Here is a 19,585-nt window from a genome sequence, read left to right as displayed (position 1 = left end):
AAATAAAGCATTCGTATTCAGCATAAAGAGTCTACAAAGAAATGAGAAAAGGTGAACAACAAAAGAAAGCAGGCAAAGGATGTGAAAAGGCAGTTCACGGAAAGGAAGTGTGCGTATCCAGTAAGCCAGTGATCAGGGGTTTCTCCTGCCCTGCTGCATGGATCACCACCGTCAACAGGTGAGCTGGCTCAGTAACGCTAGCATGATGCTCTGCCTTGGGACAACAGCTCTCTTTCCCATGCGTCGTACCTTTTCAGCCACTGCTCGTCCCTCTGTTTCCTTTCATAACCTAACTTCAAAGCATTTGCATAGTTGTTGCTTCAGGTTCCCTCCTCAGCCCATTCCAGCTGGGTGTCAGCCCCCAGGACCCCCTGGAATAGCCCTGGTCAAGCTCAGCACACAACTTCCTGTTGGCCAAGCCTGTGATCAATCCTCCATCCTAATTTTACCTACCTGGGCGCTCAGCGGGTTGGCCCTCAGCGCCTTTTCCAATCACCCTGATCTCCTGGCTTCCGTGACTCTCCAGCTCTTCTGTTCCACCTCCAGATATTCAACAACCCCAGACCTGGGTCCTAGACCTTTTGTTCCTCTCCATACTTCCTTCCTAGGCAACTTCGTCCCATCCCATGCCTTCCTATACTGTTTATGTCTTATGATCCTTAAGTTCACATCTTCAGCCCTGACCTCTCCCTCAGCCCTGTCTTATAAATTCAGTTCCCATCTGCATTTGGATCTCTGCTAGGCGTCTCCACGGATGCCCCAGATGAGATGCTTGGGTCGCCCCAGACCTGCTACCCCCACTCACCCGCACTGGGTTCTCTGCAGTGGCTCACGTCCAGCACCAGGGTCAACACTCTCCACTCCCACACACGCCCTCACGTGGGTCCTGGTGGCCCTGCCTCCAGGGGCCCCCCTCCCTTCCTCTTCCCCTCCTACCACCCAAGCCACACTCTCTCACTTAAACCAGTGTGACAGCCTCTCCGCTTTTCCTGCCCAGCAGCCAGATGATCTTTTCAAGATGTAAATCTAACAACAGCACTGCCTTAAAACTGGCCAGTACCTTTTCCTTGAATTTAAAATCCAAATGGCACAGACTTGGAATGTTAAATTGTATTTAATTTATTTAAATTTGAAATCTCAAACTTGATTCAGTTATTGGGAAAATGCTGAGTATTTTTAAACAACCTGAAAACAACTTGGTTACGGGTAGCTTCTCTTTCGACTACAACTATCCTGAAATCTAAAGGCAGATCAGATATTCCCAGTGAAAATCGAATTCTACAACTGAGATGTGCTGCAAATGCAAAGTGAATCCTGAACTGTAAAAACTTAGTAAAAGAATATAAAATATCTCACTGATAACTTTTAATATTGGGTACATATTAAAGTTATACTATTTTGGACACATCGGGTTAAATAAAATAGATTATTCAAGCTGGTTTCACCTGTTTATTTTAGTGTGGCTAGTGGAAATTTTTAAACTACATATATGAACCCTGCATTTAGTGCCTGTTGGTCAGCTCTGGCAGGTTGGAAGCTAATCTAGCAATAAATCAAAGGAACTAGCTGAGGATACTTTTCTACTGAGGGAAGACTACCGGTTCCTTTGGTTAAGCACCAGTCTTGACCGAAGGCCCATTTTCTTCTTTGGAAAACTGTCTGTTCAGAGCCTTTGCCCATTTTTACTGGGTTATTTGTCTTTCTATTATTGAGCTGTAATAGATCGTTTTATTTACTTATTTTTAAATTTTTTATCTTATATTGGAGTATAGTTGATTAACAATATTGTGTTAGTTTCAGGTGTACGGCAAAGGGATTCAGTTATACATATACAAGTGTCTATACTTTTTCAAATTCCTTTCCCATTTAGGTTATTACAGAATACTGAGCAGAGTTCCCTGTGCTATACAGCAGGTCCTTGTTGGTTATCTATTTTAAATATAGTAGTGTGTATATGTTAAGCCCAATCTTCCAATTTATCCCTCCCCCCCAATAGATCTTTTTATATTCTAGATACAAGTCCCTTATCAGATAGATGATTACAACAAATTTCTCCTGTTCTGCGGGCTCTCTTATTTTCTTCATGATGTAGCTGTAGATATACATTTTAAGGTATTCTTTTTTTTACTGTGGTTAGAAAAACCATAACATTGAACTTGCCATCTTAACCGTTTTTAAGTGCACATCTCCGTAGCGTTAAGCATGTTTACATTGTTGGACAGCAGGTCTGCAGAGAACAGAGGCTCAGCTCTCCGCCGGGGACCCAATGCGCTGACTCAGCTGTTTTGGATGCTGTCGCTTAGACTGGGGACACTTTTGTGTGGTCAAAATATTAAATCATTACACTTTCAGGATTTGGAAACTGCTGTACTTAGAGGAGTTATAAGGTTCAGAGGTGGACCAGGGGAAGGTCAAAGTCAAGCATCTCGTTAACCTACAGAAGGTCATGAAAAGGACTTATAATATCTTGTCGTACCTGGGGACAGCAGGGCTGTGTAAATTGATTACATCTATACATCCTGATTGGCAAAGAGCGATGGTCATGATTTTAGAACATTTAGTGAGAAGACCCTGGCCTCTGGATTAGAAGGCCTGCTAAGGTATTGTGTCCACCACAGGCCATGTGATGATGTCACTTAACGTCTTAAGTGGAGGTGACACCTCCCTCTCAAGCACTGTGGTGAGGGATCAATGGCATTGTGTGCATGGAAACAATTCACAAAATACTCTAAAAATGTTGGCGAGGCATTCTGGGCAGAACTGTGTCCCCTCGAAATTCACATGTTGAAGCCCTAACACCCAGGAACTCAGAATATGGCTATATCCGAAGATGGGCTCTTAAAAGGATGAGTAAGTTAAAAATGAGGCCATTAGGGTGGGCCCTAATGCATTCTGACTGGTGTCCTCTAAGAAGAGATTTGGAAACACACAGAGGAAACACCTTGTGAGGACACAGGGAGAAGACGGCTGTCTGCACGCCAAGGAGAGAGGCCTCAGGAGGAGCCAATGCTGCCCTGGATCTTGGACTTCCAGACTGCAGGCTGGGAGACAAATTTCTGTGGTTTAAGCCACCCCATCAGTGGTACATTGTTATGGCAGCCCGAGCAAACTAATACTAGAGTCAAGTAGGAAAAAAAAAACAGAAGTAACGACTCTGAAACATCCATTTATTGATAGGGAGCTGCAGAATGATGCCATAGAAATAGGAGAGGCTGGAAATCAGAGCTATTTGTTTCCTGCTCGGCCACCGAGTTACTTGGTGACTCGCGAGTCTTAGGACCTCTCTGCGCCTCAGCTTCCTCGTCTGGGGTCTCGGGGTTGGATTAAAGGCCTCATTCTCTGATTCCAATCCCCCAGTCCTCTATTTTACAGTCATATTGGTGACATCAGGGAACGAGGGGAGAAGGGTTTTGTCTGTCCTGAGAAGTGTGCACAGCCGGCAATTACAAATAAGATGGTTTAGTTTGATCCAATCTCCAGCTGCCTTTATAAGTGGGGTTTTAGAACAAACACCAATCCATTGCCAGGTCTGCACCTCAGAACAGAAGTTCTCTCTCCTTGGTTGTTTCTAAGGCAGGATTCACGACCTTCTCCAGACCCACCTCTCCGGAGAAATGGGGGCCATCTCACATTTTAACCCAAATATCACTTTCCAGCCTGCTCACCTCAATGTGCTGAGCTCATCCACAACCAGAACCAGTCTGGATAAGAAACCATGGAAGACACGCTGACAGTTGCTGAACGAAATTTTTCATCTTCTCCCAGAAAATGCTGGTGGGCCAAATCCTCTGCAGCTAAAACACTGATGGTGCAAAGTCAGGGCCAGACCCTAGAGCATGTCCATCTCTCTGTGCCGTAGCCAACGTCATTCTGATAAACCAGAATTCCAGTGCAGTGAAAATTACTTGAAAGTGGGTCATTCCTGGGGATTGGAAGGCTTTCTTCTCTGTAGAGATCTTGGTTTCACTCAGGGATCAGATGCAAAATACTTAAGCACCCTCGGGGTCGGACCATGGCCACGCGGCCACGGGGAGGTAGGATGTCAGCCCCCCCTCTGTGAGGGTCAAACCATGTGGCTCCCTGGAAAGCTGGTTCAGTTCCTCACGACAGAAACCCAGTGTGCGCTTTCTGAGCCTTCACAAAGCAACGGAACGTACTCTATGTGTCTGCATACTTTGTACACGTGCTTGTGCACCTTGCATGATGCTGCGGCAGGAGTGGGGCATGGAAGGGATGGCTGGCAGGACTTCATAGGCTCTGGTTCTGCACGGACAGATTGGACAGATATGATAGTTAATTTTATGTGTCCACCTGACTGGACCACGGGGTGCCCAGATACTTGGCCAAACGTTATTCTGGGCATTTCTATGAGGTTGTTTCTGGATGAGATTCACATTTAAATCAGTGGACTGAGTAAAGCAGATTGCCCTCCCCGATGTAGGTGGGCCTGATCTGAGCAGTTGAAGGCCTGAACAGAACAAAAGTCTGACCCTTCCCCAAGTAAGAGGGAATTCCTCTTGCCAGATGGCCTTCCAACTGGGACCTCAGCCTTTTCCTGCCTTTGGACTTGAACTGAAACATCAGCTCTTCCTGGGTCTCCAGACTGTCAGGCTTCAGACTCAGACTGGAACCACACCATCTGTTCTCTTGGATCCAGATGGCCAGCTGCAGCTCTCAGGACTGGTCAGCCTCCATAATCACGTGACTCAATTCTTCACAATTATTGTACAATCACTCTTTCTGCATTTATATGCACATCCTGTTGGTTCTGTTTCTCTGGAGGACACTGGCGACTGCACAACCTCTGAGGTTATGTTTTTCTCAGAGCTCATCCTGGTAGACAATAGAAGCTCTGGACACATTTTTCAGGCTCAATTAGATTTTAATTTCTTTTGTTTAAGGAAAAAAACCACACTGCCTCTAACTTAATAGTTAAATAGGTTCATTTTATTTGGCACTCCTTGAATAAAACAATTCTCCTTTACACAGAATGGTTAGTAATTCTATTTTGTTTTTCTGCCTGGAGGCGGCGGGTGAGTGAGCAGTCCTTGTTTCTCAGGCTAGGTTCTGCATCCCCTTGTGGTTTTTGCCTCCCTCGAACAAACTTGTATACTTCTTTCTTCTTTGCTGGAGAGAATTTCCTGTTTGGAAAGAGGAGATTTTCTTGAGAAATTCTAGGTGTCCCTATGAGCCTGCATTGCAGACCCTCCCACGGTTCACTCACCCCTGTGAGCCCCAGTGAGGCTGGGGAGTGCGGGACCAGGGGCAGCGCTGATCCCCTCTTTTGTGGTCCTTGACTCAGAACAAATGCCTTCCTGGGGTCGCTTGAGGTGCGGCCCTCCCACAGGTCTGGGTGGGCGGGTATGTGTGCAGACCGTGGGCTCAGCACTCAGCTAACATCACCTCGTTCAATTCCCTGCACCCCAATGAGACGGGTGCTCTGAATACCTCACTTTGAGGACGAAGACGCTGTGCCTTAGGATGTGCCCAAGGTTACCCCAAGGTCACACAACTCACTGGGGGCCCGATGGGGATTTGAACCCAGCGTGGGGCGCTCTAAATCCTGCACCCTCAACTGTTACCCAGCCCCACCAGCTGGGAGTCAGAACAGCACCTCAGTGAGTCCTTCTCAGTTTCCGCAGAGGAGCCAGGGGACTGGAAGGACACGGGAGAGGTGGGCATCCAGTGGGGGAAGGAGGCTGGCCGGGGAGTTCTGAGTTTAAGGTGCTGGGCGTCACCCTGGTCGGGCTCAGAGGATGTTAAAGACGCAGGACAGGGCTTCCCTGGTGGCGCAGTGGTTGAGAATATGCCTGCCAATGCAGGGGACACGGGTTTGAGCCCTGGTCTGGGAGGATCCCACATGCCGTGGAGCAACTAGGCCCGCGAGCCACAACTACTGAGCCTGCGCATCTGGAGCCTGTGCTCCACAACAAGAGAGGCCGCGACAGTGAGAGGCCCACGCGCCGCGATGAAGAGTGGCCCCCGCTTGCCACAACTAGAGAAAGCCCTCGCACAGAAACGAAGACCCAACACAGCAAAAATAAATAAATTAATTAATAAACTCCTACCCCCCCCCCCAAAAAAAGACGCAGGACAGAGCCCCAGGTGACCCGGGCGTGTTTGCATGGAGGGAAGTGGGGCGCGTGGGCTGAGGGGAGACGTTCAGCGAGCCAGGAAGGGAGAGAGCCGGCAGGGAGGTGGGGGGCGCCCCAGACCAGCTCTGGCCCCAAAGTCCAAGGCGGGGAGGCCCCACTTCAGAGCAGCTGGGCCTGTGCCTGGCAACACCTTGAACCCCTGGGAGGTCCCAGCGCCGAGCCTGGAACCCCGTCCTCAGGGGCGTTGAACCGAGGACAGGATGGAGGCCCTACTGTCTGAGGATGATGGGGGCCTGGGGTAGCAAACGATGGGAAGTGTCAGGACCCAGAGGCTCCCACAGGCTGGGCCGCTGAGGCCCCCTGAGCCTCCCCAAGGCCCTAGGACGAGAGCTCGGCAAGGGCGGGGCCCTGGGTCGGGCTTGGAGGTGGTAAATGCCGGGAACTGAGACAGTGCCTGGCGTGAGGCAGGTGCCCGGGGCTCATCAGGTGAGGCCGATTGCGGGTGACAGGTGCGCTGGAGGAGTGTCCTGGAGCCTTCACACGGCTGCCAAGTCTACCTCGGAGAGGCCCGGGGGACAGGAGGCCAGCCTAGGGGAGAGGCTCATAGGAAGGCTCTGGTGACAAGTGTGGGCCCAGGGCAGGAGGCGCGGGGGAATGCGGGGACCGACTTCAGCAGTGAGGGGGTTGTAGCTGGAGAGGCCTGGGGGGGGAAGCGGGGTCCCAGGCGGGGTGGGGGGCGCCTGCAGAGGAGGGCGCATCCGACAGGCCGCGCGGGGCCTCCCTGGGCCCGGTCACGGGGCCAGGAGACCACCGCACGTGGCTGTGTCATGGGGCCCTGCATCCCAGTTCTTCCTGGGAAAGAGGCATGGCTTCGCTCGGCTCAGCGGGAAGGGAGGCGACGCCCGCAGGTGGCCCGGGACTCCTGGAACGCACACGTGGTGGGCCAGGAGACCCCTGCGCGCCCACGCTGGTGCCCCTGGGACGGCGCCGCCTGCTCCTCCAGAGCTGCTCTCAGGGCACGCGGGGCCCTCGAGTGGATGCCTTACGTCCCTTCTCACCAGGGAAGAGAATCCCAGCACAAGGACCCGTCCTCCACGCTTATCGATCGCTGGGTGGCCCCCAGTTCCCTTTACCTAAAGCCTTCTGAAGACTTTCAGTGATTTTTCCAGAGCTGCTAGGCTTTTAATCTGATAAAGTATTTCTTGGTCCTCTTCTGTAGGAATAATTAAGCAAAATGATCAAGATCAAGAATTACACACAGGGCTTCCCTGGTGGTGCAGTGGTTGACAGTCCGCCAGCCGATGCAGGGGGACGCGGGTTCATGCCCTGGTCCGGGAAGATCCCACGTGCCGCGGAGCGGCTGGGCCCGTGAGCCATGGCCGCTGAGCCTGTGCGTCCGGAGCCTGTGCTCCGCAACGGGAGAGGCCACAGCAGTGAGAGGCCCGTGTACAGCAAAAAAAACAAAAAGCTGACTCGGGCTGTGGGAGGAAGTAGGAGGTGGTCAAGCAGTAACTGCAGGTAAAAGGTCCCCAGGGGAGGTCACACTATGTAGCTCAGGCTCCATTTTGTTAGCACTTTCTCATGGGTGGAAGGTCTGCATTTCATGAAACTTTAAAAAAGCCCAAGTGGGAATTAGGTATCCTCTTGGTGCTCTAAGTCCTGTGTAAGGTCTGTGTCATCTCTCCCAACGATCACAACCGAAACCTCCGCAGAGTTCACATAGGAACGACCTGAGGCTTCGGAGAAGAGAGCAGGTGTGGAAACATTACCCATGAGGGGATGAATTTCATGTGTCTGTGTTTATTTCTCTCCTGGCTTTGCCCCAAGGCTCAGCCTCAGTGGTGGTGAGATGCTGTGTCATGAGAACCAAAACTCAGATAGAAATCCATCTTCCTGGCCGTAGGAAAAAGGCTAGGGGTCCCTGGGAGCAGAAAGTGCCTGAGGGAATTCAGGAGGGGAGAACGCAGGAAAAGTGGATTTCCTAATTCTATGTACGGAACCCCGCAAGTCCCAGCCTCACCCTCGAACTCGTATATACACAAGACACTCAAACCACCAGAGCAAACACTTTGAGAAGTGAAAGATTTGTGGGACTTCCCTGGTGATCCAATGGTTAAGACTCCGAGCTTCCACTGCAGGGAGCACGGGTTCAATCCCTGGTTGGGGAACTAAGACCCCGCATGCTACGGGGCCAAAAGAATAAAAAAGTGACAGATTGAACCACCACCCACGCACAGCAAGACAAAATATACCATGGGAACCTAATCAGGTGGAATGATGGCTAAAATAAAAACATCAATGGTTCTCCAGAGGATTAAATCAAAAGAACATAATATTTACAACGTCTAGGATTTGATACCCAACATATAGGGACCAGGAAAATATCACCTTGTTATCACAAACAGCACATTGTTAGGGTGGGAACAGTGTTCTTGGTAGCTTTCTGTAACCTCAAAGTAAGAAAAAGTTCCGAAGCGTGTTCATCCTACACTGTGAAGTTGTTCCATTATCTGAGTTTCCTGTCTGAACCTGCTATTTTTACTCTCCCCCGTGGTGCACTGCCTCCTTACATGTTTCGTATGTGAATTATAAGCTCATCTCTGGTGATGCTTTTGGCTGAGGAAATCATGTGTAGCTTGGTTGAGGCTGTTTCTTCAAAGTAGTTTTGCATTTGTTTCTACCAAGTGTCTCAGCAGTGTCAATGCCAGGGCTCTAAAGCTATGTTTCCCAGCTTGACCAGAACATGCTGAAAGGACCAATTCAAACCATAACCCCCCCCCACACACACACACACAAGTCTGTGTTTATAAACTTTCAGGCAACATCAAAAGACAATTGACCAACTGGGAGAAAATGTTTGCAACGTACATCACAGACAGAGACCAATATCCCTCATGTATAAAGAATTCTTAAAAATGAAGGTATAGAAGAATGAGAAAAACATGTCAACGGATAATTCACAAAAATATATAAAAATGACCCATGAACATGAGATGTTCCAACTCATTTATACTTAGAGAAAAGTGAATTTAAACAACTCCGAAGTACCATTTCTCACCTGTCAGGTTGGCAAAGATGGAAATGTCTGATGATTTACTCTGCAGCCCAGGCTGTGGGGAAATAGGTTCTCGCATATGTTGCTGGTGGGGACACAAACCGGTACAGCCTCCTGTGGGCTGTTTGGTGGTTCAGACACAACCACACACGCACTACACTCGTCTTTTGACTCAGCGATCCACTGTAGCTATCTATCCTGAAGATACCATTCCAACAAAATGAAAACACACACGCTTCAGTTATCCATCTCAACACTGTTTGCAAAATATTGGAAATAAGCTGAAAGCCCATGCATAGCAGGGTGGTTGAATAAACTATATTAACGTCTACACAGTGGGGAACTATGCAACTGTAAAAAAAAATAATGAGGACGCTTTCTGCAAACTAACATGGAGTGCTTTACAGTATATATTGTTAGGTTAAAAGAAGGAAAGTACAAAATATCTACAGTGTGCTACCTTTCATGTAAGAAAGGAGAGGTTATGAGAAAACATACATGATCATAGCTCAATAAAGTGGCTTAAAAAACGCTGGATAAGAAGATATATACTATGATGGTATTATGCTAAGTGAAATAAGTCAGACTGAGAAAAACAAGTACTTTATGATCTCATTTATATGTCGAATCTAAAAAACAAAACAAACAAACATAACAGAATGAAAATAGACTCATAGATACAGAGGACAAATGGGGGGTTGCCATAGGAGAGGGGTGTGGAGGATGGCAAAATAGGGGATTAAGGGGCACAAGCCCCTCGTTATAAAATAAATAAGCCACAGGGCTGTCATATGCAGCATATGGGATGTGGTCAATAACCCTGTGATAACTGTTTAGGGACAGACGGTTAACAGACTTGTCCTGATGATCGTTTCATAATGTATTCAAATGTCAAATCACTATGTAGAACACTTGAAACTAACATAATATTGTGTGTCAACTGTATTTCAATTAAAAAAGAAAACATACAGGGCTTCCCTGGTGGCACAGTGGTTGAGAGTCCGCCTGCCGATGCAGGGGACACGGGTTCGTGCCCCGGTCCGGGAGGATCCCACGTGCCGCGGAGCGGCTGGGCCCGTGAGCCATGGCCGCTGCGCCTGCGCGTCCGGAGCCTGTGCTCCGCGACGGGAGAGGCCACGACAGTGAGAGGCCCTCGTACCGCAAAAAAAAAAAGAAAACATACAATATAAAACAGTAAACAGAATAACCTTGTACCCAAAAAGGAGCATTTGCATACATCTGCTCATTTGTGTCCAAGACAATACAGGAAGGACAAGCCAGGAAGGAGTGAGGCTGCTTAACTACAGGAGGCAGGAGGGGACAGGTGGAAAGCAGGGAGTGGGGTGGAGTGAGACTTCCCAGTGTCCCACGTTTTCTGTTAGAACCAGGGTCACGTTTCACGCACTCCAGAATAAATAAGTGAGATCAACCATGATGGAGAGGGACCCAAAATGGAATACAAACCCCAGATGGAATGTTATAGGTAAATAAGAGAACCCCATGGAAGGGGATGGGAAGAAAGGAACCAGTAAGGAACTTTGGAAAGCAGTACATGATGGTATACTGTAAGGCTGAGAACAAAAGTCTGTACACAGCTCTTGTCTGATAGCAAATTTGTTTTTCACAGGGGTGGGTATACGCTAGGAAGGCAGCAAATATTTCCTGTGATTCTAGGACTGAGCAAGGGGGTCAGCTCTTGTGACGTCTGAGAGCCAGGTTCCTGGCTCAGTTAAAAGTAGAGGATGAAGCTCAGAATTGCCCGGTGGTACAGGCCTGGGGTCAGGGGCTCATCTGAACAGATAGATGTAGAATAGATGGATCTGTACGCACAGAAATCTTCCTGGCTCTGTCCGTTGGAAGGGCCTGGAAACAATGACACGCCAGGAGCAGTGAACACTCCCAGCCCCAGATCTTGACTTCTAACTACCATTCTCCAATACAAGAGACCAGGGCTCTTTGGAGACATGGCTGGTCCCAGGGCTGGGCCAGGGAAAGTGAGGGAGGGGCCTGGAGTTTCTTGTGTTGCCAGAAAGCTAGAAAGTACTCAGAAGCGATGGCAGCATGCCAAGCCCCCAAGAACCAAATCTGAGAGTCTGAGAGACTAAATATTAGTGGTTTGTTACCCACTATCAGTATGAACTTTCATTAAGTTCACACTGATGTAAACACATAATGGAATAAACAAGTAAATAAAGGGAGGAGAAAAAACAGTTCTTCCTTACAATAGAATTCTAACCAATAAATGTAGAAGGAGAGATGGCAATAGAAAATCACCTTTTGGCAAATACTACAGTGATGATTTTTGCAGGTAAGAAGCAAAGGATGCTAAATAGGTGAAAATAGGATGAGAAATAAGATATTTTCACAGTCTGAAAGTATCTCGCCACAAGATACAAATTATTTACAAACGCAAAAAGTTTTAATTTCATTATGGAGAAACCTGGTATTCGCCACCTTAAACAAGTGATGAAGTGAACATCCCTGGTAATGAGATATGTCTGCATCACATCTTTAACATTCTTGACCAAAACGCGTAACCTGGATCTAGTCATGGGGAAATTTCAGAGAGACTCAAATTGAAAGAGATTCTACGAAAGAACTAGCCAGTTCTCTTCAAGGTCATGAAGGGCAAAGATAGACTAGGGAACTTCCCAGATTGGAGGAGGCTAAAGGGACATGAGAGGTAAATGCAGTGTGGAATCCTGGATGGATCCTGGAGCAGTAAAAAAAAAAAAAATTTAGTAAGATAATTGGCAAAATTTGAATCAGGTCTGTAGGTTATTCGATAGTATCACATTGATGGTAATGTCCTGGTTTTCGTGATTGTATCTGAGTTGCTTAAGATGTTCACAGCAGGGGAATGCCATGTAAAGGGAGCACAAGAAGCTCTTTGTGCACATTTGCAGGTTTTTTATGTCTAAAATGATTTCACAATGGAAACTGTTTTAAATGCTCACATTGTCCTTGTTTTACCCATGCTATTGTTCCCCAGACACGCTGCCGCTCATGTCTGTACACTCGGGATTACGGACGCACACACAGCAGCAACCCACTTCCATTTATAAATAGCCGGAGACAATCTGCCTATCGCCGAGAGCATTCTGCAAATAAATATCTTTGTTCAGATGCACCATCATAATCTCTGCTGAGGGTGACAGCCCTCCATCCTGCTCAGCAATTTCCTTCTGTTCCCACTCCAGCCAGGGGGCTCTTCCATGAGCCTCGGAGACCTCACCTGCACCCAAGGGTCACCCACACCTCCTGCCCAGTGTCATCGCGCCCTTTTTGGAGCTCTCCAACCAGGCTTCTACTGTGACCAAATTAAAATGCTAATAAGGTTTTTATCTCCTCTTGCAAACCTCCAACTACCTCTTTGCACCATCTCCTGTCCTGCCTGGGGGCCAGTTCCGCATCTACCTATACCCGCTATGGATACAGGGTAATCCCTCACTGAGCAGTGCCTCCTCTTCTCCACCTGAAAAATTCAGGATACAACTGAATAATTTTATTCTCTAGCTGGGAGAGGCGCAGTCTACTTTCACCACACCCAAGCTCTTGCTAATGTAGGAGAACTTCACTAGCTGAATCGCGCTTAAAATAGTCTAAACGATGAAGATGAAAATGCCGCCATGAACACAATGTTCGGGCAACCTTGGTGCTTCATCTGATCTGCCCTCCACCAATGCAGGACTTTGCTCTTGTGACACCTTTCCTCACGTCCTGCAGCTTTGGGCAGGGGGGCAGGACATGGCTTACAAAGAGGAGGGGCAGTGGCTAAGGGACGGGTCTGCCTGCGTGACGGGGAATCACCAGCGCTGCCTGTGTGCTTCTAAATCCATCACCTGCACCTTGCAAGTGGCCACTACATGCACGTGCTGTTTGCTCGCTCCAAGAAAGCCCTCATGCCGTGGACACGGGTCCTTTGAGGAGCACAAGCTACAAGCCTTTCTAAAGACCAAGGGATGGACCCCTTCGCCATCCAGTCCAAGCAAAAGCATTTCCAATGTGCAAGGAGGGGCAGGCTGTTGACCCCGAGGTGCCTGACTTGCAGTCCCCTGGCCCGAGCATTCTTTTAGGAGCCAGAACAACAAAGGTCTAGGTACCCAGCCTTGTAACACGAGGAGGCTGTTCAAAGCCAGTGTCTCAGAACCAGACGCACCATGGCAGCTCTGCTGGTGACAACATCACTCACTGGAACCTGGCAGAGGGACACGGCGTGGCAGGAGGGGGACGCTGGGTCTGGCCCCCTTCCATTTGTCGTACGTGGCTATCTGTCTCACGTACATGTCACGGCTGGCCCGGGCTTGTGCCAGTGAGCAGTCCCTGACTCTCACGGGACAGTGGCCATTTGTCAAGAAGCTCGTGGACCCAACAGATCAGTGGGCCACCAGCTGCCGCTGCGCACGGGGAAACACCTGAAGGGCAGCTTCAGGGTCTTTGCGCAGCAAGCACAGTGAACAGCCCTGAAGTCGCCACTCTCAGAGCTGCTGCAGGGATGGATGGCCGCCCCCCGTGGTGCCCTGGGCCCTGGTTCCATCGGGGGTCACATGCCAGGACAGAGTGGAGCGGCTTCTTCACAGTGTCGGCCCAGGGCCCTGCCCTCTGTCCCCACATTCCCTCCTAGGCCAGCCTTTGCCTGCCCTGCTCCAACCTCATAACTTACCTCCGTCTTCTCTCGGTCACACTTGGCGGTTAGGAGCAAAACAATTCCATTAACAGATCCGCTGGCGGTAAAGCCTGGCACCCGCCTCAGGGTCTGGATGAATCTACTGTGATCCCAGCAGCTCAAGGAGCTGCACAGGGTGGAGGGCCCCCCAGGCCCTCAGGTCGGTCTCAGGATTGAGGGGCGACCAGGGACGAACACAGCGGGGGTGTGGTCCCCTCTGCAGCTGTCGGCGCCGCGCGACGGGTTTGGGAAGTTCATGGTCGCTCTGAGGACCCTGGTGGGCCTGCGCTTCCTCTGATGCAGGCTCCCTCACCCCGTCCTCTCTCCCTCACTCCTGACCCCGACTCAACCCCTCCCTCGACTTGATCTCAGCCTGTCCCGGGACTTTAGGTCCGTCCTCACTTCCTCCCACTTCTTCAATGAATTCGATGTGTGTGATGCAGAGACGCTGTGTCCCCAGGCCAGTCCAGCTCGCGGCCAGACCTGACTCACCCTGTAACCTCTCCCAGTGTGGGCCCACCACCAAAGACATCCAGCTATATTTAATTTATACCCATCAGGCTCTTTGCAGAAGTAACGGAGCAGGACGCACCCAGAGGTGTTAGGAATATTAGCTGGAACTGGAACCCTATTCCCGCCCAATCTTCCAAACACCAGAGGCTGGCTCACTGGAGAGACTGGGGAACAGACTGAAACGCAGGCTCCTGGGTCCTGCCGACGGAGAAGCTCGGGGGGTGCCCAGGAATGAGAATCTGAGCCAGCTCCCCTCCCCCGTGACCTGGTCTCGCCTCTATGGCCCAGCTCGGGACCCAGCCGGGAGCCCCAGGAGCTGTGCCGTGCCCCTTTTCCTGTGCTTGGTCTTTAGGGCAAAGGGAAGCTCTGTTATCCCGCAGGATGCTGGCTCTGTAGCCTCAGAGCCTTGGCTCCCTGGTCTTTATTCCAGCAAGTTCATTGGTTGGGGAGATGCTTTTCCCATTCCTTGGGGGCACCCCTGGGGGACACTCTGGGCTCTCCCTGTCCCGCCCACTCCAGGGAGGAGCAATGACCCGAGCAAAAGTCTGGGGAGGAACGGGCAGAACCACAGCGCCCTCCTCGGCTGGGGCGTCCACCTGCTTGCGGGACAGTATGTCTGTCCAGTGGTCCTGGGTCAGACCCAGGAGGCTTGGGTCCCTGAGCCCCGACAGAGGCGGGAAATCTGGCCGACCCGGGGGAAGCAAGCTCGCTCTCTAATCACATGTCCATCCCCAGTGAGGGAGGTGTCTCTGCCGGCATCCTCCTGTCTTCCCACCTCGTCTGAGCTCGGGGCCGGGGGGACCTGCCCGGTTGCATTTACCATTAAAGAAGAGTTCATTTTCTTTCCTGCCAGAGAATTGATCTTCATGTTGCATCATCTTAGTGTCAGTCTGATAATTCATTTTAATACGGGCTTCTTTGAGGAACAGCATGGAAAAGAATGAGGGAAAACATAAACGTACACTCCCGCGAACGTTTCATCCATACCGTACTTTAGCTTGGGATGCTAACAGAGTTTTCAACGTCTACTGAAAACGTGCTCTGGCAACCTAGTATGTAAACAGGCTTCATCTGACCTCCTTGAGCCCAGCTGTTTGGTAGATGTTCCATAGGCTATTGGAACTTCCATCTGGATGTAAAATTTCAAGGAAATGCTGAACGTCCCTGCTGCTGAATGCGTTTTCACGCGCTGCGTGTAGATTTCTGCCGTGCTGCTCTCTCCTGAGCGAGGGTCAGATGCTCCGTCTTGGGTCTCAGGGTGCTATTTGACTTATCTGTATGCATTTGGACCGCATGAAGCTGCGCTTTGGGAAAGCACATTGTTTTGTTCACTAGCTCTGGGGCCTCGGGCCAGTCCTCTTCCAGACCTTACTTTTATCCCCTGTCGGATGGGGTCGTAGTCACTGCCCTGCTCTCAGAGGTTTAGGTGAGCATCAAACGTGCTGGGTGGCCGAAAGCTCCTATTTCCGTGCGCCCCGGTTCCCGCAGTGGCTAAACCCCACCTGCATCCCAAGCAGAGGCCCTTCTTGCACCCAGACACCAGCCGGGAGAAAGGAACTTGTCTCTGCCTGTCTAGGCGTGACCTCCCCAGTCTAGGGAAGATCACAGCAGAGGTTTGGGACGACTGTTTCATCCACATCTCCATCAGCTTTTGCCCCAGAAGTAGCTGGCCTCAAGGAATGCGACTGTGATGGGATTGTGCATATGTACCACAGACCTCTAGGAACACACGTAATTAGGCTTTAAGAAATGTGTACTTGCTTTTTCTCTTTGTCGGAGTCTTTGTCGATGTTGGTGGGAGTCTTTGTGTTTCAAGAAATGATGATTTATTTGGCTCCAACATCTCTTGGACCAGAATTTCATCTTGGAAAAAGCACACAAGGACAGTTAAACCAGCAATGCAAGGCCCTACCTACATCCTTCTGCTCTTCGCAGACCTAAGGCAGGCGGCGAATGCTGGACTGGACACAGGGACTCAAGGAGCTCCGTGGAGATGGACCTGGTTTCTAAAGAACCTTGTCTCGGTGGGGAGACCACCGCCTCCCTAAATAACTTCTGAAAACCTGAGATCATCCAGGTACCCTGGACGAGAAACATGCCCCCGGAGATACGATGCTGGAAACCCGGCCCGGGCGTCGTCGTAAATCTCCTTCCTGCCCCTGCTGCCGTCTGTCCCCTCTCTGAGACTCCTCCCTCTAGCTGTCCCCCGGCAGGCAGGCACGAGCATCTTCCCTGATTTCTGCCTGATGCGGCAGGGTTTCCTTCCTGTACATCCTCTGACCTCTGCCAGGGAGCTTCTAACAGAGGCGTCCTGGACTGTGTGTCGGGCAGCCCCGGACCACACTCTGGTTCTGCTCTCACTGGCTGTGCTCTTACACATGTTTCTCTTGAACCTTGGGTTTTCACGTCTGTAAAATGGGGTCTGTGCTTATCTCATCGGGACTTTTATGAGGTTCAAATGAAGCAGGGCATGTAGGGAGCACTTAACGTAGACTGGGATGGGGTTGAGGCTAAATGAATACATGGCAGCGCTGAGCCCCAGCTGTGAGCCCAGTGGTCATGTGACCGGCCATCCACGCTCTGGGTTTGTATTGACTCGAGCCCTGATTTTCCTGGTTCAGCATGAAAGTCCCAAGTCCCGGGAGCCCCTCAGTCCCAGCCAAGTTGAAGCTGTCAGCTGGTGCCCCGGTTCCAGCTCACGTGGAGACACACGGAAAGGGGAGAAGCCCGCAAGCACCACAGGAAGCAGAGACTTCGCCCCACACACGGGGCCAGGCTCTCCCAGTTCTGTGGCTCCCTCCCCAGAGAGCCTGAGCCTGGCCAGGGCCTGGCTGTGTGCACCCAGGGGCGCTCTGAGACCCCTGCAGCCGGGGTGGGGGGGTACAGGATGTGCGGAGCGTCTGGACCTGCAGCCCTGCTTCTTTCCGACGACCTGGCGGCGGCTCTGATGTCTGAAGCTGTGGACACCCCCTGGGACCCCGGGGCACAAGCTGGAGGGCCGGCCAGGGCGACCTGAGGGGCACGGCCTCCTGGTGGGGCTGCTGGGGACACAGGACAGGACCCTGTGGGGCGGGGTTCCCCACCCCCCCATCCCCCCACCCCCGGGGCTCTGCTCGCGCGGCCACTGCAACTGCTCCGCAGCACCTCCCATACCTCCAGCAGGCCTCGGCCCCTTTGCTGGGAGCTACTGTGCAGAAGGACCACCGCTAAGTCCCGAAAACGTCATGGCGTCAGGCTAGACCGGGGGTCACGGGGAAGAGTGGACACTCAAGGGAACCACAAGCATTTACTGAGCACCTACTGTGTACCAGACACGGTCCAGGTGCTGGAGGGTCAGGGACGGCCCAGCCCTGGTCCCTGGTCTCTGTCGCGAGGCATCCAGCCGTGTGTGAGGGCAGGATGAGGTGTGCACAGACCTCCAGCTGTCACAGGGCCCCTACCCGGGGCTGGCGCGGCAGCCAGGCAGGGGACAGGGCTCGGCCGACCAGCGCAGAGAAGCGAGGCCTCCTGCGGTCAGTGTGACGCGCAGGACGCTGGGGTGGCCTCCGGGGACCCCCCGCGCCATGACCCACAGACATCCTGAGAGGTCCCCGGAGCGGGTGGTGACAGCCCACCTGCAGCAGGACACACTTCCTGCTGGCGGGCAGGGACAACCTCGGGTGAGAGGGGCCGAAGTCGCCCTCAGGGCTGGGGGCTGGGGACGCCCCAAAGGTGGGCAAACCAAGACCAAAAGCTGCCGGAAACTTCCACACCTCTGTGTGTTGTGCATATAATCGTAGCTGGAAGAACCCTCAGGTAGACATGAGCCGACCAGGTGTGCAAGGTGAGAAAGCTCTGTGCTTTTAAACCTTGTCCTTTTCTACTTAAAATTTTCCTTTTTGAGAAATGAGATATTGAACGTGCAATCGGACGATGACCTACATAACATAGAAAACACTCTGGCCGCTGCGTGAGCGCCCTGCTGGCCACCCAGACATCGCAGGAAGCTGACGCTGGAGGCCAAACACCCACCCGCAGGGATCGGCGCCCCCCTGACGGCCAGCCGGGCCTCATCAGTGACTGATGGCTTTCCGTGCTCCTCCCTGTTTCCAACTCAGGACGCGAGTCAGACGTGCTCCCCTAACCCATCACACGGAGTCACTTCTGGTCAGCACCTCCCCCAGGACACCCTTGAGCTGTCCCCCCAGCACCTCCCCCAGGACACCCCTGAGCTGTCCCCCAGCACCTCCCCCAGGACACCCCTGAGCTGTCCCCCAGCCCCTCCCCCAGGACACCCCTGAGCTGTCCCCCCAGCACCTCCCCCAGGACACCCCTGAACCCCCTTTCCCACCATGAGCTCTCCCCACCCCATCTGCCTGAGTCTCTGCCACACGCCAGTGACGGTGGCTGACGCTGCACAGCGAGCTCTGAACCAGCACCCCTGCTGTTCTCATGTGGGTCCCCTTGGCTTATTTCCAGACACAAGGATTTTTCACTTCTAAGGCTCTCCACTTTCTACCTGGGATGTAAGGGCAGGGCAGGGGCTGCAGTTCCCCTGCAGGGTTAGCTTGCTGAGCCCAGAAAATCGTCAGAAATCCCAGTGACTCCATTGTTTCTGACCTTTTCCCAAAGGTTGTCTGGGGCTCTGGGTGGTGGGCCGCCCGGACGGAGCGGGTGCTGGTGTCGGACTCTAATTCTCCGCTACGGTAACTGTCAGACCCGCCAGGCAAGTGTGAGTCCTCGTCCCAGCCACTCCCTGACCTGGTGGAGCCGGATTCTCCCCGAGAGCTCAGCTGACCACCGGCGGCCCCAGAGCTGCGCGTCCTAACCGGCAGCATCCTGAAGGGGGTCTCACTCCGCCGCAGCTCAGGCCTGCGCGGGCCGTGGGAACGTGATCCTAGCCTCAAACCAAGTCACCTGGCTCCACCTTGTGCGGCTGCCCCAGCTTATCTGGGACACACCCCCCGACGGTCACCCAGCCCCTCCAGGCATGGACCAGATGTGTGATAAGAGGAGCCTCCTTACCAAATACTGTGTCCATATCGTCATCCAGATTTCTTAAATTTGCTGGCTGTTCAGTGCCTGAAACTGGGGGGGAAAAAAACCCAATAGTTTAACAACGTTCCCTGAATTTGCACCGACTTGTCCGTCGGCCGACTGGCTTTTGCGGGGCCGACCACCTGCTCGAGGCGGAGGGGCCCTGCACGGGGCTCCTGGGACTCGGGCCCGCCGGGAGGGAGGGGTGAGGACGGGTGGCGCGCCGGGCGCTGGAGGTGA

This window comes from Monodon monoceros, unplaced genomic scaffold, assembly GCF_005190385.1.
Source record: "Monodon monoceros isolate NGI ecotype Baffin Bay Population unplaced genomic scaffold, NGI_Narwhal_1 Super_Scaffold_8, whole genome shotgun sequence".
Lineage (NCBI taxonomy): Eukaryota > Metazoa > Chordata > Mammalia > Artiodactyla > Monodontidae > Monodon > Monodon monoceros.
Note: the sequence above shows the minus strand (reverse complement) of the source record.